We start from the raw sequence: 25,487 nt of genomic DNA, 5'->3' as shown, positions 1-25,487 counted from the left end.
TGATTCATGATTCAGAAACACCACTGTCTTCTCTGGGCGCTTAAAAAAATGAGCTGAGGCGACAGGCAACCTGCACATCTGGAAAGGCACCATCAATGCTGAAAGGTATCCAGTAAACGGGTTTTAGGCAAGGCAAGTTTATTTGGACAGCACAATTCAACTACAAGGCGATTCAAAGTGCTTTACAGATACGTTAAAACAGTAGAAATAAAAAGCATGATTTAAATTTTAAACAAAAAAGAAAGAAATAGGAAATAATAGATAAAATCAGATAAAATCAGTAGTTAAAATGTGATTAAGTTTTGAAACTCAAGCTTAAATTATATTTTAGAGCAACATCTGCTCTCATCCAGGGGAAGGCCTTTCATACTGCAGCAAGACGATGTTAAACTTCAAGCTGCATCAGTTACATCAGCGTGGCCTGCCAGTAGTCAGCAGCCAGTTGTCCAGACTTTTCACCAACTGAATGTATTTGGAGCATCATGTAGCACAAAATCCGGCAAAGAAGACCCAGATGTGTTGCACAACAGGAATATATCCGACAATAATCTGATAGCACTTCTCTCTCAAAGGTCTAGCCACTGGTCTTGTCGTGTACTAGTACAATGCCGCACATTCAACGTTTGATATGTTTTTGTTTTTGTGTTCTACTGCGGATGAAATATTCAGCTGACTTATGCAAATTATTAATATTTTACACAGCTTCCCAACTTTCTTGGATTTAGGGTTTTTTCCTGCTCTGGACAAACTGCAATAAGGGCAGCATGGTGGCGTGGTGGAATGAATTGGTGACTAAAGAGTGTCCCCAGGAGTAAGTGTGAGGGTGCATGGTTGTGTCTCATTTGTCTCTGTGACCCTGTGATGGACTGGCGACCTGACCAGGCTGCCTCTCGTCCAATGACGGCTGAGATAGGCTGGGATAGCCCCCCCACCCCTAAATAAGCCGAGATGGAAAATGGACGGATGCGTAGACGTAGGAACCAGGGGGGACATGTCCCCCCCCCAATATTGGAGACAGGCATATTTGTCCCACCCAAAAATGGCTTTATATCTGTCAGGTTTCTGATAAGTGATAAATGTCATTTAATAGCACTGCAGTAAGAAATATTTCCCTCAGGAATATAGAGAAGTAGAAAATGTTCCACTTGTCACGGTTTGGCAATGGCACGGGACAAGAGCAGGAGGAAACTTAAAGGTTTATTATAATATAAATGAAAATCACAGCCACTGATGGAGAACCACAAAACTAAACCAGAATAACAACAACACCTAAAGAAGAAACAACGAAAACTTAACTGTACAAAAACAAGGAAGCTGAATCTTATCATGGTTAGTTTTAACGGAGGATCTGAGGCTGACCGAAAAGAACTGGCAGACTAAATACTGTGGGGAGCGTGATTGGTGAGTGGGTACAGCTGAGGGTGATTAAGACAGGTGAAGGGAGAGGAGCTAAAGGTGAGCAAATGGCAAGGCTATACCTATAGGAGACTAACCAGAAAACCACACAAAAAATACACGGATCGTGACACTAATTATTTAAAATTGACCCTGGTGACACTGAAACCAGCTGTACAGTTACTGTGTATCTCTCTGGGGAATCAAATGGATGGTTTACATCCTTCGTGTATCAGATCTGACTGATCATAACTCGCCACACACACTTACATACAGTATGAAGTGGGAGATAAACACTAGATGGTGCTGTTGATCAATATCGGTCGTGATCCTGCATAGTTAACCACCAACAGGCACACCTCGACCATGAGCCAGCAATCGCTAAACTTCTTTCTGTCCGGTGTATTATATCCATTTATATTTTCACTCAGTTTGTCAGGCTTTTGCCAAAGGAACAAAGATCTGCGTGTGAGGCCCTGTGGTTTTTCAATTATTTCAAATTGTGGGTTCTGTGTACTTAATTCCTGACATATACATAAAGAATTATGAGTTTAACTGTGGAAACCTATCAATAGAATAATGACATGTTGTATTGAGTCCTTGTGAACATCTGTGTTTCCTCCTCCACCCTAAGAAGGAGTGGTAAGCACAGGTTGCTTTGAATTCAAACTTATTTTGGATGCTAACACAACATTTAAAGCCAGTGCAGACTATTTCTACTATTTCAGACTAAGTCATTCCTTCAGTGGCAAAGCAATTTACTGGATTGGTACCAAAATTACATTCTCTAAATCTTTTACAATGTAAATCTGTAAAATATTGACATTTTGTGAAAGAGCTTACGGGAAATAACTTTGCTTGGCCCTGACATATCCAGGTTTGCACTTGGTATTTTCCTGCAGAGACCGGAGGGCAGTGTCACGGCTAAGCAACAACCTTGCAGGTAGCACGTAGGTGTTAAGCACTTTCCTGCAATCAAACATGAACAGCATTTGCTGTTTCTCACATTACAAAAGGGCATGAGAATGAAAGGGGCCCATTTATTCTTTGTGTATAATGATGAAAGCCTCTGAGTGTTAACTGGTAAAAAAATAAATTGCAGTTTAAATTTATCACAACTTTTAATGTACAAATAAACGTGTGTTTTTTACCCTACAAGGAAAATCTAAACACGTTGCATTTAATTGATATGAAATGGAGTAAAATTAAACAACTAACTGGGAACCAGTTCAATGTCAAACTAAGAAATAGGATTAAGAGAGAAAAAAGTGCAATTTTTGTACAAATCATTTTAAATCACTTGCAGCTTCAGTCTCAAAGTGCATCTGTTTTGCTCCCTAAAGTAGAGCCCACATGCATTATTTGTTTTTCTGTATCTGTGTTATAGTTAATTATAGTTTATAGTATTGTGACACATTTACACAGCCAATAACATCCTATGTCTCTCGGTCTGTGTGTCTGTAGATTTACTCTTTGAATTCTGTAATAATGAGAATAATTAGAAGAATAATTGATTAGGAAGAGGAATTATGTAATTATTCCCTCAGTGTTGTTTTTAGGTCATTTTACTATTGAGTTGATTAGATATTTACTTGCTACCTTACAAGAAACAAATCAAACATTATCATAAACTATATCGCTGCTGTAAAATTCTGCACCTCATCAGTGAGGATGGCTCAAGTTAAAACATCATGCATGATTAGAACTTGAATGTTTATGAAACTGATTAAAACACAGGTGGAATATAAGTTATGAGAGCTTTTTCTGTCCCAGCTAACATGTAAACAGTGTCTCTTGGCAACATCTGGCAACAGATTCCTGTGTCCTCGTTGGACCCATTTAGGGTCGTCAGACACATTGAACAGCTATGGCAGACAGTGAATAAGAGCTATCTAAAGTGGGTGCCATTTTCGTCTGCCGGACACCCCAGTGGCAAAAACATCAGCCAGGGTTACGAAGGAAACAAAAAGTTGGGGAGTCATTTAAGTTATGGAAAAAGTTTGAGGTCTGGCAGCGAATAGGAAAATAAAACATCCAATACAGCAAGTAGACAATAGAAAGTGTGACACAGATAATATAAAAAAGACTGCGTATCAGGTGACTTCTGCTGCTTACTTCAAGGAGAGTCATGTGGCAGCAAATATCTATTTTCTCCTGATTTTGGGATAAAGCTTCAGTATTTGATGTAAGAAGGTAACGTGAAGTGAAGGAGTGGACCTGCTTTGCCTGGTAAAACCACTGAGCTGCATGATTGAGCTATTTTTGTCTATTTTAGTTGTATCACGTCAGGATTTACCTGCACTGGTTAAAAGAAAAAAGTGTCATGTGAATTTAAAAGCTGCTTTTTAATATGCGAATGTGTCCGAAGATGCGTGGTAATTTTACATGAAAGGAGTTTATAATTACAGATGTACCTTTAGCCTTTGAACAGCAGGGTTAGTCACCCTGATCAGTTGTAAGGTTGGACACAGCTGACACAAGTTAGTGAGGCCTCCGCATTTCATCAAGGCTTAAGTGCCTCCAGAGTGCAAGAAGGAGAACACGTGAGCATACTTCAGTTGGGAAATGCCGAGTTGTCAGGTGCAGAGACAGAGATGCCGTCTCACAATCAATCGCAGTGTTACCAAAAGCAATGACGGGCTTTTGAGTTCCATAAAAACTCATTTTCAAATGAGAGCTGGGAGGACCTGTTTGAGGCCAACGTTTGTCACAGCGAGGCACTGATCGATGTTTTCTTCTTAATAAAACGGATGCTCAGTGAGGAGTTTTTCATTTTCACTTTTTTAGGAATTTTAACTGAAATCGAGCAAAATAAATGTTATTTATTTATCTTTTTTTTATATAAGAACTGGGACAGCAGAAGTTAACAAGGTTTTGGAGAATAAAACGCTGATGAACTCCTGCACAACACAACAGTAAACACCCCCAGCGTTAGAGCTTTCTTCTTGTCTCTGGTACAAAGGTTGAAGAATAGCAGGTGATGATCTGGTTTTGGGTCGTCTATCATGCAGCGTAGTTGCAAATATCAATTTTGTTTCTACCAGTATGTCAAGCAAGGGGTGCTTTTCTCTCTGTGCAGCGTGGATCAGAAACATTCTTCGCTGTTGCTCCACAACAACAGCTTTTTGTACAAGTTGTGCAATCACAAAGAGGAGAATTCTGCATCATGCTTGAAACTATTCACGGGGAAAAACTTGAAGAAACAGCAACTTCTGAGTCCCTCTCTGTTATGTCTTTGAGCTGTTTGGGAGAGAGGGAGGGGTGGTGCAGGGAGGAGGGGGTAGGTGGAGTAAGGTTGGAGTCCCACACAAGGGGAACCGCTGGCAAAGGAGCCGTTTCATACTGTGCTCCTCTGAGCTCTCTGTGCCTCTCTGTATTCTCTGGGAGTCTGCGTGCACCTGTGTGTTTCAGCTCTCACTGCTTTCTCTCGGTCCTGCTAATTGTTTATCAGTGTTGTCTTGCTCGTGGTTGTGAAGCAGTCAGCAGGACCTCGTAAACTCACAATAAGAACAACTCAGAGCAGAGGAATTGGGTTTGGAGAGTTTTTCCCTCCATCTTGAGACGCATGAATTATGAGGAACAAACTTGCCTTACTGGAGTGACAGCAGGCGGACGTGCACAGAAAAGGGTGAGTTGTTCTCAAGCTGCTCAAGTTTCTGTTTTTACTCTGATCCGTGTAAAGTTCTTATGCACATGTGAGACTTTTGTAAACCGTAAAGTACTGTCGCTCTGATGCAATTTTTTTCCTTTCACGAGCTGTGTTTTATCTCTTGGTGAATGTGTGTGTGCACAGGCGTGTGTGTTGTGCTTTTATGATGTGTTGCCTGCTCTGTGGTTCATCTGTGGAGTCGACTCAGCTGCTCTGCTTCTCTCAGGGTATGTCTTATTCTGTCTTGATCATTTGTTCAGACATCTCACATGTCCAGAAATAAACACACACACACACACACTGGACACTGTGATGTCTTCACTTCAGACCTCTGCTGGCTAAAATGACAGTGATTGACATGAAAACTAATGATCTGTAATATCAGATTCTAACAACATTATGTCCAACGTCTTCAGCCTGGAATGTTTGTGGGGGCTCTGAGGCTTTGCTTTGTAAGAATGAAAAATTGTTGTGTTCTCACATTTCTAACCAAATATAACGATAATGATAACTTTAAATTTCTAATATTTGAGTTTTCTTACAGTGGCCATTCGATGCGTGTTCTGTAAAACTGTTGCAACATATTGTTTGTTGTTGGAGCTGCCATTCTGGTATGTGTGAGTATGACCTGGAGCCTAAAGGACACAATGTACAGTCATGTAAAATTGAGGGTGAACCTTGTAATTCTGAGGTGTTTCTTATCATGAGACAGGAAAAGATCATCTGGTCCACTCTACTTCCTAAAATGAAGTATTAACAACCTCAGATAAACAACAACACATGACATATTAGATCATCCTTTTTTTTCTTTCAGCTCATTGAGGTTTGCAGCATTGGTTTATGCACAGCTCTCTGAAGGTCCCACCACAGCATTTCAGTCTCTGGTCTGGACTTTGACTGGACCATTGCAACACCTTGATTCTTTTCTTGTTCAGCCATTCTGCTGTGGATTTTCTGCTGTGTTTGGGACCATTGTCCACTTGCATGACCCTATTTTAGCCAAACTTTAGCTGTTTGGGCAGGTGAACGGTCATTTGACTCTAGAATACTTTGGTGTACGGAGGAGTTCATGATCGTGTGGCTACAAAACCAGCCCAAACCATCAGCCCTCCACCACTGTGCTTGTCAGTTGGCATCAGGTGTTGGTGCTGATGTGGTCCAGATGAGGCACTGTGTATCATCTCCACTTCGGTCTGGTCCATCCAAAGGACATTGTTCCAGAAGTCTTGTGGTTTGTTCAGATGCATCTTTACGAACCTAAGCTGTGGCGTCATGTTCTTTTTAAAGAGAAGAGGCTTTCTCTTGGTTTTCTTCTGACCTTTCCAAACAAACCATACTTGTTCAGTCATTTTCTAATTTTACTGTCATGGACTTGAGTCTGAGATGCAGCTCTTGGGGTTTTTATGCTTCGGGGAAGATTAGCAACTTATGAGTAATCTTTCTCACTGTTGAATGACGTACTCGTGTAATTAGAAGTGGCTTTATAATCCTTCTCAGATTGATGGGCAGCAACAATTGATTTTCTAAGATCCTTGCTGATGTCTTTCCTCCTTGACATTTTGTTAACACACATCTGAATCCTCCAGAGCAGCAAACTGTCAAAACTTCACATTTGCTGATGATTGGTTAATCAATTTAATTAGCAGCACATTGCTGCTACTTACCCTCTTAATTTCTATAGAAGCAGGAAGCATGGACATAGTTTTTCCCTTACTGCTCCTGCTTTTTGGCTTCATAGCAACATAAAAAGTCACGTTTTGTTCATCTGGGGTCACAGATACCTAATTTTAAGACCTGATAATTACTAGATGTTTGTATATATTCTGTCCCATTTTTTCTTTTTTCAGTGATGTACACTTGTTTGGATTTTGCTGTGCATGAGGAATGCAATGGACAGAAGTTTGTAGTAAATAGTTGGTAAATAGTGTAGCTACTTGTTTAAAGGAGAACTGCGGTATTTTCAACATTAAAGCGATACTCCGGAGTAGATTCAACCTGGGGTCATTTGAACCGTGATATCCAGCCAAGTAGCCCACCCGCAGTTTTTTCGATATTGGCTGAACATCAGCTGAGTTACTGAGTTATCCCGAATAGCTTCGTACAAGGGTTAATGGATCCTGGCAGTATCTCCAAAATTACCACACTAAAATCACATGCCATGACACCAAACTTCTACAGTAGTACAAATATGGTCTGTACTCACAAAACGATGCATTTGGAAGTTTGAAAATAGTCCAGGAGTTTATTATTATCAACACAAGCCTGATAGCTTTTCTGCTGCTAAAGCTGCGTCGACGTCACTTCTGGGAGCTTCAAAGTAAGATGAGGGTTGATCTACTACTGTAGACAACAAAGCAAGGCTGCTCAATTTCTCCATTGATAAAATAATTTCACAACTCTACAACATAAAAATTCATAAAAAAAACATGTAGAATATAGCATATACTTTGTTGTCTACAGTAGTAGATCAACCCTCATCTTACTTTGAAGCTCCCAGATCAAGGAAGTGACGTCGACGCAGCCTTAGCAGCAGAAAAGCTATCAGGCTTGTGTTGATAATAATAAACTCCTGGACTATTTTCAAACTTCCAAATGCATCGCTTTGTGAGTACAGACCATATTTGTACTACTGTAGAAGTTTGGTGTCATGGCATGTGATTTTAGTGTGGTAATTTTGGAGATACTGCCAGGATCCATTAACCCTTGTATGAAGCTATTCGGGATAACTCAGTAACTCAGCTGATGTTCAGCCAATATGGAAAAAACTGCGGGTGGGCTACTTGGCTGGATATCACGGTTCAAATGACCCCAGGTTGAATCTACTCCGGAGTATCGCTTTAAGCCTCTTTTCTGAGTCGTCTGCAATGTTTTAGAACCCCCCTCACCGCTTTTTTGATGTTTACTGCTGTCTCCGGTATTTGCCTAATTTTGATTCTTCTCAACCTGCTTCAGAACGGCAAGTCATATGCATGTCCGAAAAGGTCCGTAAAAGCACCATAAACGTCCGTTTTCAAAATCATCAACTCACCGGAGTGGTTACTGGTGTGCACTGGTAATCCATATCAAATTTCGTTGCGAAAAGTTGCTTCTGTCGTGTTTTATTTGACAATTTGTACTGGATGTTCGTTGATATTACTCCGCCACCGCTAAGAAAATAGTGCAAGCATGAACGAGATACCAAATAAAACACGACAGAAGCAACTTTTCGCGACGAAATTTGATATGGATTACCAGTGTACACCAGTAACCACTCCGGTGAGTTGATTATTTTGAAAACGGACGTTTATGGTGCTTTTACGGACCTTTTCGGACATGCCCCATGACTTGCCATTCTGAAGCAGGTTGAGATGAATCAAAATTAGGCAAATACCGGAGACAGCAGTAAACATCAAAAAAGCGGTGAGGGGGGTTCTAAAACATTGCAGACGACTCAGAAAAGAGGCTTAATGTTGAAAATACCGCAGTTCTCCTTTAATGACACTAATGTCAACCACAGTTTACCAATTATTGGTGGCATCTTAATCGGATGCTGACAGACAAGAACAGAGTTAATCAGACTGGTAGAACTCAGCAAAGGGGAATGGCACTAATTAAGTTTTCTTACACGATTGTTCATATGCACTCATTAAAAAAAGGGAGACTCAAGCAAAGATCTTAGAAGATTCTGGCAAAACTTGACTCAGGGATGACACTGAAACCAAATTTAGTGTTGAAAGACAAAGAAGGAAGTGTCTGCAGCGTGATAGATCACAGTTCAACACGCTGGCGTGTCTCAAAAAGAGCACATGTTAGGTTTTTCCCTGTATAAGTGTGATCAGAGATCAGATCGTCATGCCTTAATGCAATAATAAAAAAAAACCATATAGCCAATTATTTTGAAGTCACTGTCATTGACATTGATGAAGACCTGAAGCTCTCAGCAACAGAGCAAAATTTTACCCAAAAAGATTTATTCAGCTAAAAATTATTTTAACTCTCATCCTCTCAGCCTCTGTGTCACAGCATTGCAATTCTGTCATAATATTTAACAATGTATCATAGCTGAATATAATTGTCTGTTTTCATATCTATTTTTTAAAACAGTTAGTGAAAGGTAGAACTCCAAGTATGCTGACAGAGGTGCAACTTTAACCATAATTCACTGTGAAGGAATGCATCAGGGGCTGCATTGTGGTGTGGTGGTTAGCAGAGTCGCCTCACAGAAGTAAAGCTCCCAATTCAAATCTCAGCGGGGCCCTTTCTGTGTGGAGCTTGCATGTTCTCCCCAAGCATTCGTGGGTTCTCTTCGGGTACTCCGGCTTCCTCCCACAGTCCAAAAACATGCTGTTTAGGTTCACGGGTGAATCTAAATCGATGGTAGGAGTGAGTTGGCCCCGTGATGGACCGGTGACTTGTGCAGGATGCACTCTGCGTCTCCCCTGACGGTAGCTGGGATGGGCTCCAGCTGCCTCGTGACCATGAATTGGACAATGCAGGTATAGAAAATGGATGGATGGATGGATGGATATCAGCAAACAGAGTCTTTTTTCTTCCGAACACACCCAGCAGATAAGGAGCAGCATTAGTATTTGGATCTTTAGTTACAAAGATTTGTTTCTGAACTAGTCCATTGTTTGGTGCTGGATGGTTACAAATAACCAGAAATGGTAAAGGTTGATGATGATCAGTTGTTATATTGATCAATATGTGGCAAAGCTGACAACTTTTACTTTCCCACGACTGCAGTTCTGTGCTGATGGATATGTGTTATTATCATTTTCAGGTATACTGTCTTTCTTTGTGTATATTTACATTAAAGTACATACACACAAAGACTCAAGTGTTTCACATATTTTACCTGCTACAGAGTAAATCGTATTTATTTTCCAAAAACAGACAGTCAAATTACGCTGATGGCTCCACGTGACCCCCAGTTTGATCCTACGGACAGTTTAAGAAAACGAAGGCTAATGTGGAAAAAACGCACCAAGAGTGGCTGAACTCGTTTGTTTCTGTTGCGAAAAATCGACATGCTGTCCCAGGATATCCTGCAGGAAAAACAGATCAAAATAGCTCTCCTACTCTTTTTCTTGCTTAGGTCTCTCCAGTGGTCATTACTCTTAGAAATACTGACATCACGTGACATCATACATACACATACACACACACACTCATATATATATATTTATATATGAGAGAGAGAAATATACATTTAATTTGTAAATACAGTTATATATATACAGGATGTATCTCTCTCTCTATATAGACATTATATATATTATATATATATTTTCATATATATATATAAATTGCAGTAATATGACTCTCTCTCTCTCTCTCTCTCTCTACATATATATATATATATATATATAGAGAGAGAGAGAGAGAGAGAAAAATATACATTTAAATTGTAAATACAATTATATATATACAGGATGTATCTCTCTCTCTATATAGACATATATTTTCATATATATATATATATATATATATATATATATAAATTGCAGTAATATGACTAAATTCATCATATACAGAAAGATGGTGGGGGTTGTTTGGAAGAGAAAGGTATGTTTCTGACTCTGCATGCTTCACATTCTTAGCTGCTGACCTCTATGGAAAGTAACAACAGCCGGGCTTGAAGGTCACGCTGCCATAGTTAGTTGCTGAGGCTGACTTGTTACTGGTACCAGCCTCGGTGTTTGAAGTGCTGTTCTGTAACAATACAACGCATGAAGAAAAGGGCTGTTGCAGTTACAACAGGCCTCATTTATTGTTTTGTGGTAGTAATGGGCTAAAGTTACTTGGCCATCACTGCAGTAACTCTGAACTATTTGGCAGAAACGTATCAGAATTAGTTGCGGCGTGGCATTTGGGGAAGTTAGGCAATGAAATTTGTTTTGCTTGGAAAATTAAGAGACCACGATCTCCATCAAAGGCCAAAGTTAAGTTCAGGCAGCAGGTGGTGAAAGGATGTGATATAAAACCTGTTTCCCCGCTGTAGGTGGCATGCGGCTTTGGGCTGAAAAGACAGCCTCAGTCCAGTAATCACAGACCATTTCACTAAACGATTAAGAGTAATCCCTAAACAAACCAAAGGGGCATTAGTGACAGTGAAAACCTCTGCTCGGTTGATTGCATATAAAGGAAATATCTCTTAATAAAAATAAACACGTTCTGTTTGATGGGACAATCATGGCCTGAAGTTCAGTCCAAATACAAATGCTTTCATCTTTTGGATATTTGTGACTTCATGTTTGCAAAATTACGTGTTTTTACCACGAACTGCTGGAGCTTTGCCAGAAGCAGGTGTTACTTTGCTGTTTCCCACAGAGGCACCACGTAGCACGAAGAAAGAATTCCTCTTATAAAAATCCAGTATTTTGCTCTTGTATTTTTATAAAGAAAAGCAAATGAATTAGATTTTTTTATGTTTTTTCTTTACATTAAAGACGATGAGAAGAACAGGTCGTTTAACACATGCAACAAAGAAATCTTCAGAATTTTAGAGAGTTTAATTAAGACTAATAAGGACATGCATTACTGGTGATAGCTCGGTCTCGCTTAAAACATCCGTAAGATGTTTTAATGAAGAGTAAAGGATCACTGTAGATGGGGGTGTGTGGTTACATACGTGTGGGTGATGTGATTAAAACAATAAAGTAGTTTATGAAGCAATGACCTGTGTCACAAAGTGGGAAGAGACGATTAGTCTTAACCCCCCCCCCCCCCTTCTCAGGACAGTCCCTTGTAAAAGGAACAACTCTAATAAAGTAACTCCTGCCAGACCACACGTTTGCCGTCAGCTGTAAAATATTACCCCTCTGCTTCCCCTTTTCGCTCCTCACTCCACCCTTTTGACCCCTTCTCATATCTTTTTCTTTTTCTCAGAACCCTTTATCTTCTGCTTTTCTCTTCCTTTTCTGCCAGTTCCTGCTAGTTTTCTGTTTGCTTTGGTCAACACGTTGTTTACTGGCTCCTGTTTAAGGCTGAATTTAGTTTTAAAAAAACATGAAGAAGACTGACCAATCAATAGCTTAGCTGAACTCCCAAACGCCGAGTGAAATAAAAGTATTATCCTTACTTCCTTCTCTGGTCTTTACTGTGTGGCGGAAGCTGAAAACGCCTTTCTAAAGCCAGTTAGCCGGGTTTGAAGCTTGCATGATGACCTGTGATGTGTTCCATCTTCACTGATTTGTGTCCTGCTTCAGATAAAACAGCTTCTTTTTTATGTTTTCAGTACTCATGTGTTTACATTGGGATGTTGCACTGAGATAAATGATGCTGTGGCAGATATGCTTTGTTTTTTTAATCTCTTGGCTGGAAAGGTAATTGTGGTACTTGAGTGCAGGTCGTTTTTTTTTTGCTTGTGGGGCCTCTCTGCACAAGTTTCAGTAACCTGGTGTCTGCTTCTAAGAAATCTGGCCAGAGAGCAGTACCAAAATAAACAACATACTGTGAGGGGATTAAGAGTGTTGGAGACCTTCTAAAATTACAGCCCTCAGAACATATCCAGATGTTGCCGTCTTGTTCCTCCTCAGGTAACACACGTGATAGAGCTGTGGTGTGCAGAGGACTAATGAGAGTGCCTCACGGAGAGCATCCCTCTTAACATTGGTCCTTCTCTAGGCTCCAGCTGGTGGGATCGACCGGCTAGAAAAGCAGACGACTTGTTCTTGCTGATCATATCTAGAGCCAGTGAGGAAACACACAAGCTAAGACTAAGAATGTGAGTCTTAGTGTAGAGAAAAATACAGGTTTATTGACCAGAATGTCAATTATGAGGGTGAAAGAAATCCCCCCCCCCCCCCTCCCCCCTCCCCCGATGCTTCAACTTCAGATTTAATGCCACTTTATGTTTCAGATTAGTTTTTGAACCCTGGAACAAGCTCTGCTGGATTTAATCTAGACGGAGTTATTTCAAACCTATTTTTGCTCAACTCTAATTAGGGATAATCTTTGTTGGTGCAATATAAGTGCTACATTTTCTTCTCCGGGCCTTTTTCTGTGACACATGGCCCCATTCAGCCTGCAGTGACCGTATCAGCATTTTGAGCTTAATTACATTGAAAAGTATTTGGGTTTCCCATGAGAAAGCTATAATTAGATTAAAGACAGCTACATTTTACTCAGCTTTAACTTAGCCAGTGTATGAATCATGCAATCGGATGTCTATTGTCTTATTACAAACTGATGTCACAATCAAATGAGTTTTCCTTGTTTTTCTAGCTCTACCCTATTATTTTGTTTCTCTTTTATTCTTTCTCACCTTTAACTTCTTTGTTTATTTTCTTTTTCTTGTGTTTCGCCTTATTTCAGGAAATAATCAGTTTCTTCTTCATCGCATCAGTTTCTTTGGTCCTCCTTCTCTTCTTTTTCCATATTTGGGCAGAAGCCTCTCGTCGGAGCCCAGGAGTACTCTTGGCCAATCAGAGATCAGTTCAGTTTGTTTTAATTTGACTAGAATCCTTTTAGTACTGAGCTGTTCAACTGTCAATCATAACAGCTGCTAAAATGGGTAAGATGTTAACAAAAGACTTGTAAGGTTGTACACCGACAGACTTATTTATGATGATTACTTCTTCAGTAAGAAAGCCTGGTTTCAGGCACACTCACAGGGGTTAAACATACACTCATGAATAAATAATGGCACAGTTCTGCAAGCCTGTGTTTACATTCATACCCTAATTTTCTGTGAAGGGCAAAACACTGTAAGGCACCGTAAAGCACCGTAACTGATCAAGGAACAAAGAACTAAGCTTTAATTACCATTACTTTAGCTGATATTGATTAATTTTGTTTCCGTTTGGGGAAACTAAAGTATAAAACTGTGACACGTTGATAGGGAGGATGGATCTACGAGTACGGAGCAAACAGACATTTATAAGCTCGACAGTTCTTGGTATAATTCGGAAAAGTGAAAGATGGCACATCACACGACACTCAAGTTGGCCCATGAACTAAACCGTCTACATAACTCCTTTGAATGATTCAAGATGTGTAACTCAGTAATTACATGCAGCTATAGTCCCGAAAGATTCGTGTTGCAGGATCTTTAATGGCGTAGATCTGATTATTTAAGGTGGTATGTAGCTCTTCAACATGTGTGGTTATGAATTTCAGCTTAAACAAAAGGTAATCAATTCTTATTCATCTACTTATTTCTCTAGACTTCTAGTTGGCGGCCCAAATTCTGTAAATTGGAGGTTTTAGAGAAAATGCTCAATTTTAGGCATAACAGGCAGCAAAATAAGCAAACTAGCTGTCAAAAAGAGCTTCGTGGCCATAGTTGATCAGGTCAAGGCTAATGCACTTCATTATGTCTGTTATTTGGCTCTGACAGCAGGGTTGGCTTTTATTTGCCTTGAATACATACTTGCTGCCTCATTTAGACATGAGTTCAGAACTTGATTAAAAGAAAATTCAGGAAAATGTTGTTCTCAATATTTTCTTTTTATTGATTGTATGTCAACGCCTTGCTCATCTTGCAGCATCGTCCTCAGCTTCCATCCCTCATCATTGGCTGAATCAGCAACACTGGGGGCATGGACCCTTGGGCCACAGTATGAATGCCTTCCTTGCCTAGTGTGCGTTTTATTTGGGGTTAAGTTTATCATATGTTTCTGGAGCATCACCGGATATTGCAACAATTTTTCCAAATGACAAGGTCACATCTGCTGTTTGTTCGTTTCTTTAAATACAACTCATTAATTTCTCCAGTGAAGTGGGGCCCCCTAAAGCGGCATGATCGAAATAGGCCTTATATAAGGGTTTCTACATCAGAGCTGACGTCATTGCCAAGACATGGTGACCTAAAGGGGAAGGAGGGAGGTGCTGATGATCTATGTGAGATGGAAATCAAGACACATCAACTGTACTTTGCTACGGTTGGAAAACAGTCGTAGTCTGAGCTAAAATACATTCTTTTTACAACATGACCATCACCTTCTGGATGCCATTTGACGGGTTGCCTTCTGATAAAACTTTGTCCTTTTCTGGTTCGTTTTACCCTGTAACATCACTTGGTTTGGGTTAGGAATCCAAACTACTTGGACAGAGTTAGAAAACTGTCATAATTGCATGACATGAACATCATGGACGCCATTTTTACCCTTCACACACGGTGGCTCAGTCCCTAAAGGTCTAATTTTCTTTTAATGTAATTCTAATCTGTATCTGCCTGCGTGTGCATAGGATGCATGGAAACATTCTTTGATTTGCATCGTTAGAAAACAGCCATTTGAGGGACATTTGCCGATAGAATCAAACGGGTTTCTGTGCATGATCATCAGTAAAGGTAGTATAAGTTTCTGCAGTGATAGATTCATGTTTCAGAATGCAACGCTCTGATCCCTTATCACGAAACTTTATATCTTCTACGTGATAACAAAGAATGTCATTATATTGCATCTAGATGATTGTGTGTGTCCATATTTTCCTCTTTTTGACTCCATCATCCATTTATGGTCCAGAATATTGTTGGGATCTGGTCATTTCGCACCAATTCTGAGAGCTGATTTATTAATATAATCAGCGCGGTCGAAGACTCTGTGCTGATTACAGTGCCGGCCATTGTGCCGGCCACTTACTATGTTTGCTGTTGCTGTAATTTCTCAAATTTAGTAGCCTTATTGTGCGCAGTTTTACAAAGACTCATTGAGCCGTGAGACAGTAACACTATGCCTGCTGAAATTGTCAAATAGGAAGAGCAAAATGGTTCATTTAAAAAAGAGACGGGACCATTCAGAAATGTTGTCTGCATACACAATTTTACATTAGAACTCTGAATAAATTACTTTTGATAATTGTATTATTCAGTCAACAAGTGTTGCACATTTTTTTTAAACAATTATTACAATCTTGTGACCGGCAACCGCCACTTTTCTGTCTGGACGCGCCTGTATTCAGGAACGTTTCTAATCAACAAGCCTCTCTGCACTGCTGAAAAAGGCTTAACACCTCTTTTTCTGTCTGTGTGCCCCCCCCCCCCCTCGAGTGTCTTCAGTCTCCGCTTAACGTTTGTGAATTCTGGGGCTCGGTGGGTTCGTCAGGACGTCTCTGACCCCACAGGAACATGTAAGCGGCCTAAATATACCTATAGTAAGCATGGATATTTTCAGTGTGTACACATAGTCTGAAAAGGGCATTCAGTGCAAGGGACAAGCCAGGCTGGAAAATGAAGCCAATGCAAGAATGCCAAAAACTACATTTCCTTAAATGGGCACTTAAAGCAGGCTCCAAATCCAGGTCAATCCCCATAGACTTTACAAATCACTCAGCTGTCCGAACAACCCCTCGCTCACGTTTTGCCTTGAATGTATTGATGTCAACTGAGGGGTATGGTAGCAATGTGATAAGCACAGCTTGCTTCATGCCACAAGCGTGATTCCGTCATTAAGAGGCTTGTAAAGGTAAAGATTGGTAGCACAATGGTGTTGACCTGAAATAAATTCTCTTAAAGGGGATCTTCAAAAGCTGGGGATAATTTTATTAACTGGAGTTGTAGGCAGGGTAAGCATCGTAAAGCTAAAGTAAACTTGTTCATAACATGGGTAATATTTGCAAACTTGAGAGCTCTACGTGACTTCTAACTGTGCAAAGGCCAAGGATGGCTGGAATGAATGGGTAATAGATGGATTTGTGTGGAACTATGTGGCATTTTCTTTTTTCTCAGGGGTTATGATTGAGGTGAACCTCTTACTTGCCCTTGGATTCACTCTAAATAATGCTATTCAGAGTTTTAGAAATGAAATAAAAAAAGTGTTTCACATTTTCAACTAAAAACCAGATAGGTTTAACACCCCGAAGGAAACATTTTTGTCCTTATAATTCCGTGTGTAATACATGTATTAGGACTGTAGCTGGTTAAATTTTTGTTACATGTGTTTTTGTTAAGGTTAAGGTAATTCCTCTGCTCGAGTGATGTGTTATTGAATGCGTTTAACAAATAAAGAAGGTAAACAGATTTATGCTGTGAAGCAGCAAATAATCTCAACACTGTCATGTTTTCCATTTTAATGTCAACAGCTGTATTGATTGAGTCCAAAGTCCAAAACACTTCCAGCTTATATCAGAAAGATTTACAGGCACCTTATGTTATCTATTAGAGGTATTCTGCTCTCAGAATAAACTTCTGATCAGAGGATCATTTTTGTTTGTAGTGAAATAATACAACAAATATCAGATTATTATGAAATTTGGATGAATTCTAACTTTGATGATCTCTACTTGTTTGGGGCTTAGTTCCACGGTAGGCGTTGCACCTCCTGAACAACAGCATTGTCGGGTGAAGTATGTAGCCAAGCTGATCTTTTGGTGTTTGTAGTGCTGTTTGCTACCTTTCATTCATTTTATAGCTTGGATGACGACCAAGTGACTGGTCAATACATCTACTTTTCTTACATTTTCTAAATGGACCATAAGTTCTAATAACCCGGAGTTGAATGAGGGGGAAAAAAGATCCAACTATCAATTTTCTAGATCCACTTAATCCTATTCAGTGTTGCGGGGGGGGGCTGGAGCCTGTCCCAGCTGCCACCAGGTAAGAGGCGGGGTGCTCCCTGGACAGGTCGCCAGTCCATCACAGGGCCATGGAAAACAATGCAGGTTGAAAAATACCAGCACTTTCCCTCTAACACAGCCGCAGTGTTATCATTTAATTGGCTGCAGCTGTTTCGCTCTTCGTGGGATATAGGTGCCGCTGAATAATGGCGGGTGTTGTTTGCATTGGAATTGATAAAGAAAATCTCCTCTTATGTTTCTCTGCACATCTTCCGTTTTTTTTTTACATGTAACTCTGCTTCTGAACCCACACACACACACACGTAAACAAACACATGGTAATGCAGATTGTTCCTAACGAGCAGTAAATGGAACACAGAAGGGCCACTGGGTTCCTGTGTGTTTCAGAGAGCTTTACTTTAAGGGCGAGCCGTGCTACTTAGTTAAACAAAAGGGCCTCCATGTTGGTCCTCTAGATAAACACACTTTCCCTGAGAAAACACGGACACAGTTACACTTTAACCTGCCTGGGGAGGCCTCAGCTACATCCTCCTGGACAGTTTAGATCGGACTGGGCTATAGTTCAGACCCGCAGTGAGAATCATGCGCTGCACGTGAAACCATGCAGGCCTGTCAGACAATGGAGCCTTTGACGGCCATGCCCCCCTCCCCAGTCCACAGTACAGTCAGAGCACTGTCTCTCTAGGGCTTGGATGTCACTCCCCATCTCTGTTGTGCTCCCCTAGAGCTGACCAGCTGGCTTCTCGGCTCTGGGATGTGATAGCAGCAGCACAGAGGAGCTACAGTCAAAGTTCAGCACCGATTAGCCAGCAGCCACTCAGCCCAACCAAGTCCAAGCTGCTCCTGCATAAAATAACCTGAAAAGCTTGGTTACTTCAGAATAATCTCAGCTGTGATCCGACGCTTTACTCCCTCTCAGGGATGCTTTTGATGTTCATTTTTGGTAGAATTAGTTTGGTTTTATAAACATTTTCACGCGGTTGAAAATTGCATCAGTCCTCATGAAACAATATGCCAAATCTCATCCATATTTTCAGATACAGAGATGTGATTCATAGTCTGTTTGACACAAAGACCTTATATTAAAGACTAATTTAGCAGCTCCACAGGTCAGGTATAAAAAAATACACCAGTTAGAACATAACACAGTACATACTGTATTTAAGTGCCTTTTAAGAAAATAAAAAGAAATGTCAGAATGTCTTTAGAATTAAATCATATTTCGACTAATGTGGCGTCGTCTTAGACTACGAGTGGACACACTGACACATGCTCAGCAAACGATTTATTTTCTCTTTGTCCGTTTGAGTTACTGAGCTATATGTGAGGTTTAGGTCATATGGAGTTCTCCCAGTAATACCAAGTGTTTGCTCAGTAACTCTGTGTGGAAGGCATGGAATAAAAAGGAGGAAGCACACAGTATATATGCCTCCGTGATAAACACGGAGCTCAGTGTGCTCTGGAGCTATTGTAACTGTTAAGATTAACGTACAGTCGGAACAAAGTAGTTAATTAAAGTTTATAGTCTGAACAGTTTTCAGCATTTGTAACAAAGCATAAAGGATTTCTTATCTCTGTAATAGATGATGAACATAAATGCAAGCGATGGCTTTATCTGATGGTGTAGTTATGCAGAGCTGCTACCTCCCCCAGGCACAGCAGCAGTCATGTAAACAGACAGCGCTCTAGAGGAATGCTGGACTCTGTGACCTCCCGCCCCGAGTGCTGTTACAGTGCACTGAGTTCAGCTGAAACAGCCCGCCCCATGCTGCGCCTCCCCAGAGCTCCGCCTCTATCCGGCCTGAGGCCCCTCAGGGTGGAAAAAACCACACCTTTCACCCAACACCACAGCCCGGCACATATACATACATGAATAGACACACGCACATACACACACACACATATTGACTGACAAGTGCTCCCTTTCTTTGCCACCTTTACACAGCTGTCAGAACAGCAAATTCTTGTCGTTTCGGCCGTCTTAAGCTTCCTTTGTTCGGAAGATCTTCTGCAAATCAGTTTAGCGTACTTCAGCCCACCCCATTCTTTTTATTTTTCTGTAAAGAAGGATTCTTGTTGTGGAATAAAAACTAATTAGTGTGTCCTAGTTATTTTCTAAATGAAAACAGAATTTCAGTTAATTGCAAAAAACATGCTTTATTGGTAAGAAGGCTCTTTATGCTCATTTACTTTTTTCGTCTTGCTTTTCGTGCTAAAGATGCACGGTCAGAACATGTCTCTGATAGATTGAGCTCTTTCATTGCATTAGTATAAACCATCTGTGGTGGATGCAGTTTGGAAAAGGAATACTGAAGTCTCATGGAGACACTGCCATCTGCTGGAGTGCAGAGTGAGGAGAAAGAGCAGGTCAGAAAGGATGGATGCTTTAAGGCAGTGCGTTTGTTAAGTCCCATAGCCTCACTCACACTGCCTCTCCAACTGCTGCATGCCTGCTGTAATTCCACAAACATCTCATAAATACATTAAGTATCTCAGCTGATGGAAGGCCCATTTAAACCTGGCATAAAGTTGAGTTATAGATGCTGACATATCATGGAAAATGAATCTTAAGTGGATTTTATGACTGACTGGAGAACCACACACTGGTAATTGTTGCTTTGCTGCAACTCATCCCAGTAAACACAAGGGGCCTTACACATGGATGTATTGCTCGTGCACATAAATAGACATGTGGATGTGTACACATGGAAGTATGTGCATGGACAAACGGGCGCACACACACTCACGCTCACACACAACTGACGATAGCCGTTGTCTGAGGAAACGAGGAGCTGTCTGGTGCCATAGTAACCATTGCGGATATCCCACCCTTTTTTGAGCAAGAGAGGAGAAAAAAGCAGAAGTGGCAATAACATCTATCTATCTATCTATCTATCTATCTATCTATCTATCTATCTATCTATCTATCTATCTATCTATCTATCTATCTATCTATCTATCTGGTGGCATTGAGGGAAATGCATGATAGCAGAAGAGCAGAGCTGTAGTGAGAAAAGGGGAAAGCATAAACTGATGGCAGAGAAGAGAAATTAAAGGCGACAGGAGGAAAAAGGCTATGATAACTCTCTGGGGCATGTTTGTCTGTTTTGAGCACAAAGCCACTGCATAAAAAAAACACAGCCTCTGCCGCAGTCTGCATCAACCTGCCTTTTACCACCGTGACTCCCATTTGAACTGTAATCTCATATGTAATACTATTATTCTGGCCCATATACCAGGTTACATAACACTCCATGCCAAATCCTGACCTCAATCTGCAAAACAGCCCCTCTTGCTCTGATCTGAATATTAGACTCGCTCAGCACAGATGCATTTAGAGCATAAGAAGAAAAATAGTCAGGATAAAACAGTTTTGTTGTTAGCCAGCGTTTGGCGATCCGGACAACTACCTCTGCTAAATATCATCTGATCATCATTCTGTTTTTCTTCCTTAGGCGGATGTAAGAACTTCTGCTGTGGATGGAGAGCACCAGCCATATCCCACCGGTAAGCAGAATGCTCACAGAGCCTTATTTCCTTGACGGCCTGCAGGTGTAAATTACCCTACTGCTGTGCGCTAGACAGACAGTACAGTATAAGCAGCACCACCGTTGGAAATAATGTTCTTTTCTGTCAAGTTTTGGTGTGCTGTAACAAAGGGAGAGATTTCTGATGGCCACTTCCCGTCAGTGCTACATAATGCGAGTGAGTTTGCATCTGTGTGCTTTTCTTTTGTCTGAGTGGCGATGCTGCTATTTGTGTCCGTGGTGTTTGGCAGAGGGCAACTCGAATCGACTCGCACCACGATCATGACCCGAATCTTTCCTTTCTTCTCTTTTTTTTTCAACATGGATGCCTTTTTAATGTCAATGTGCGATAGCAGCCAGTTTTGCTGATACTACTGAGCTTTGATGTGCTGCACTGAGGAGAGCTTGGAGCTTGTTAGTGTGTGTGTACAGTTTTAGAGGGTTGGATCAGACTTGAGAGAGGCAGTGACCTGACTTATATGTGTGAATGTAAAATGAATACGACTCTTGTCCTATTTTTAACTAGTTCTTCTACTTTCCGACGGTCAACATGAAGGATGTAACTATCATTTCAAATCCAAATGAGCAGCTTTTCAGCAACGTGGAAGATGAAAATGAGAAAAGAGACGAATAGAAAAGAAAGGGATTTTTACATTACATGTTAAATGTTTATTTGAAAACAGTGTGAACATAATTCAATTCAATTCAGTTTTTTTAATATAGCGCCAAATTACAACAAATGTCATCTCAAGGCACTTAAATAATATCGTCCAGTTCAAGGTAATCATAATCCAATGAAATCTGATTAATTAATTAATTAATTAAAAAATAATCCAATTCATACGTACAGAGCCAATTCAAAAATAATTTCCTAGCTAAGCAAACCAACAGATTGCACCAAAACTTCTCGTCATAAGACAACATAAGATATTTCATGTCTTGTCTACTCAGCATCATTTCATAATACATTTGGATTTTTGTTTCAAGCTGACAACACTAACACCCCCCCACCCCCCCAAAATAAAATGTGGACAGTAAAGGTTTTGCCCCTTTGTAATGCTGACATTCATTCTCACATCACTTAAAAGGTACTATTGAGGATACCATGATGAGTTTTAGGTGTTATTGGGTGATAAACACCCACATATTATCTGCACTGGAAAAAATCAAAGTCTTACCAAGTATATTTGTCCCATTTCTAGTTAAATTATGTCATTACACTTAATATAAGACACAACAAGTACTATTTCAGCAAGGTATAGGGGACTTGTTTTAAGACAATACATCTTGAATATCTTGTTAAGTGAAAAAGTCTTTCAAACAAATTGTTTTGAGTCACATGAAACAAGCTTTTTTTGACATTTGAAGAGGTTTTTAAGCTACGGTAATTTCAAGATCACTTTTATCTCAAAAGTCCTAAATATCACATCTTATTTCAAGAAATCTTGACAAGCCGATTTTCACTAGTTCCATTGGCAGTTTTTTTTTGCTTATTTCAAGCAAAAAATATCTAGGATTTGTTTGTTTTTTTTTAAACTTTTTTTTGAAGGGGCATTTTTTCCAGTGTGTCAGGTACAGGTCAGGACTGCAGTCAGGCCAGTCCAGTAACTTTTCTGCATTGATGCTGCCGTCACAGAGGAGCAAATGAGGCTCACCTAGTTGGACTTTTTTGCTGACAACAGTCTGGATGGTTTTTGGCTTCGTTACAATGCACACAGTGTGACTTTCTTTCATAAAAGACCTTCAATACTAAATTGTCTATTCTAGTGTCAGGTGCCTGTGAAGCCCGAGTCGATATTGAGTTAAAAGAAGGCTTTCATTTACGCTGCGCAAGAAGATTTAAATCACCTTTGTGAATGAAAATTTGTACTGCAGTATTTGAAAAAGGTTTCTTGGTGTATTCCTCTGCCGACGTGATCATATCAGCTATATGTTAATGACAGTTCTGGATACAGTGCAGGAAAGGATGTGTATTTACAAATAAAATGAAGCTGATGAGACAAAACATGACATATGTGGTCTTACGTTGGCCCCTGATTTAATCCCTGCACTTTATGAGCAAAAACATATTAAGGGTCGTAGAAAGCATTCAGTTGCTCCACTGTCCACATGCCGGTGCTCTTTTACCTGAGGTGACCCACAGTGCCACAGTTTGGTGTAAGGAGTGCAGCCCCACCTGATGCACACGTCTGCTTGCCTACTCATCTCCGCCTTGGCCCGGGGGAGTTGTGTGGTTGGCGAGGGTGGAGTGGGGCTGGATCACCAGCCAATTGCACTTCTTATCCGAGCAGCACTGAAGTGACTTGACACATGTTTTCAACCAATCACAGAGCACTGCAGCAAAGAAAACAGCAGAAGTATAAATAAAGAGAAAAAAAGAGATAGAGTAGAACGAATACAGTGAAAATTTATTCGAAAGGGGCGTCTGCAGACCTGTGCTTCACAGCAAAATGGCAAAAATTATCATTTCATGGTGAAGCCATGATATCATATTTTAAATTTGATTCTTGAAGATACAGTTGGACGTGATTAGTAACATTTCACAGACCTCGTCCCGATGATGGTGTCTAATTGGACTGCTGACCTCACTGCTTCGAAATGACATATTATTTAGGTTATTTTGTCATTCACACATTCAGTTGAATTTCAGCTTGAACTGCCACTCAATGCAGACGAGCTGTCTCACGTTATAAATATGGATGACAACCCTTCAGTCATACAAGGTCACCATAACACAAACAGTGCGTGGAAAGGATGAGCAGAGTTTCGTCAGCGCTATTGTGAACCCCATTAGGTGAATAAGACACACTCTTTACCTCTAATATAAGGAGTGCTTTGCCGTAACTGTGACTCAAACAGCTCAGGCGCAAAATTCTTAGAGAATCAACCGAGGATGTGGCTTGTCGGCTGCTTCGATGTTCCTCGAGTCTGTCACAGCAGAATAAAAGCCAGCTGACACAGTGTGGCGGTACTGTCCTCCACAGCTGCAGACACATGCCAGAAATCAGTGACCAGTCAGCCGACGACCTTTATTAGTCTGGACTTTCCTGGTCATGTCCCCGTTCCCTTTGCCATATTATTCCTGTAACGAGCGATCGATCCATATTTACTGTGAGCTTCCATTTGTCTTAAAGCTTTAGCTTTAAAGAGCTCGTTGTTGATTTTGTTGTTTTAATGATATTTTTCTCTTATCATTAGATGGATGTAGGTTATTACTGCCAACTGGAAGACAGGGAGACTATATGTTAGAACTGTAATAATTCTGTAACAAAACAATATTCAATACATACATTTTTAAATGTATTATGAGTTATTATGGATTTTAAAGCTTTCTGCATGGATCTGAATCCTCTTGATTTGTTTTAATGACCACGCAAGTATCGCAATTATCTTCTTAAACAGCTAATCTATGACTTCTTCTTCGTTAATTTCGTTATTATCTCTAAAAACAAGGTGATAAATAATTCTAAGCAGGTCAAAAACCCATCACCCAATTTTAACAAAACTTGTGGAAAGTTAACACTTGTTTTTTGTGTGTGGATCTGGATCAGAAAGCAGGTTTTTAATGAATTTCTTTAATTTGAGATGTGACATTTTGTCACAATTTTGCTATAAGCTACTTGATGAAAGTGATTTCTCACAATGGTTGTGTCGAGGATGATAAAGATGTTCAATATTTAGAGACATCTCAACGATATTGTCACAGCCACGGCTGCATCTCCAGGGTCCGCTTAGTGTTTTGTTCTCTTGGTTTTCTGTCTACCGGCAGGAGGAAGGGATACTACGCAGCCCTGACACACCACTTTTCTGCTTTCTCCCTATTACCTTCCATGTATATAAATACCTGGTCTTCTTTTCCATTCTTTGCCAGATAGTCCACCACAGTCTCGTGTGTTTTTGGATAAATCTTTGTGTAAATTTGGAAGTTGCCTGTGTCGTGTGCCTAAGCTCACCTGTGAGTCTGCTGCCTACCTGCTTCTGTCCGCTTCCTACGTGGTCTTTGTGTGTACACGTCCTCAACAAACTGAACTTTTGGAATATCATCTACTTCACCCGTTTCTGTTTCTCCACACTTTAACAAGTCGTGACAGACATGCTCCTACTCAGTGTTGTGTTTGAATATACGACAGTCCAGTGGTTACGTGTTGAACGTCCTTTCTTATTTCATAGGATCCTAGAAGACAGAATAATGAACGTTACTATTTGCTAAAACTGTAAATAACCTTTTAATTTGCTTTGAATGCAGTTGAACCAAATTCTTATGAAGTGAGAGTGGGAATGTCCTTCACACCCCCTTTGATTTGGTGATGTGGTACATAGTATATATGACTTTGTTTGAGGTTGGCAGCGTCGCCTCACAGCGAGAGGGTCCCAGGTTCAACTCCAGGCTGGGGCCTTTCTGTGTGGAGTCTGCA

General features: G+C 40.4%; 1 long non-coding RNA gene across 1 annotated transcript in view; it reads left to right on the top strand.

Moving 5' to 3' along the window:
• Positions 1–4,778: 4,778 nt before the first annotated feature.
• LOC142402284 (uncharacterized) overlaps positions 4,779–25,487 on the top strand; it is a 57,893-nt gene continuing 37,184 nt past the window's right edge. Inside the window, exons 1-2 of the long non-coding RNA XR_012773331.1 lie at positions 4,779–5,023; positions 21,001–21,052. This is a non-coding gene — a long non-coding RNA (uncharacterized LOC142402284). The remainder of the gene's footprint in view (positions 5,024–21,000; positions 21,053–25,487) is intronic.

This window comes from Odontesthes bonariensis, chromosome 16, assembly GCF_027942865.1.
Source record: "Odontesthes bonariensis isolate fOdoBon6 chromosome 16, fOdoBon6.hap1, whole genome shotgun sequence".
In the NCBI taxonomy this organism is placed as follows: domain Eukaryota; kingdom Metazoa; phylum Chordata; class Actinopteri; order Atheriniformes; family Atherinopsidae; genus Odontesthes; species Odontesthes bonariensis.
Note: the sequence above shows the minus strand (reverse complement) of the source record. Positions and strands in the feature narration are given on the sequence as shown.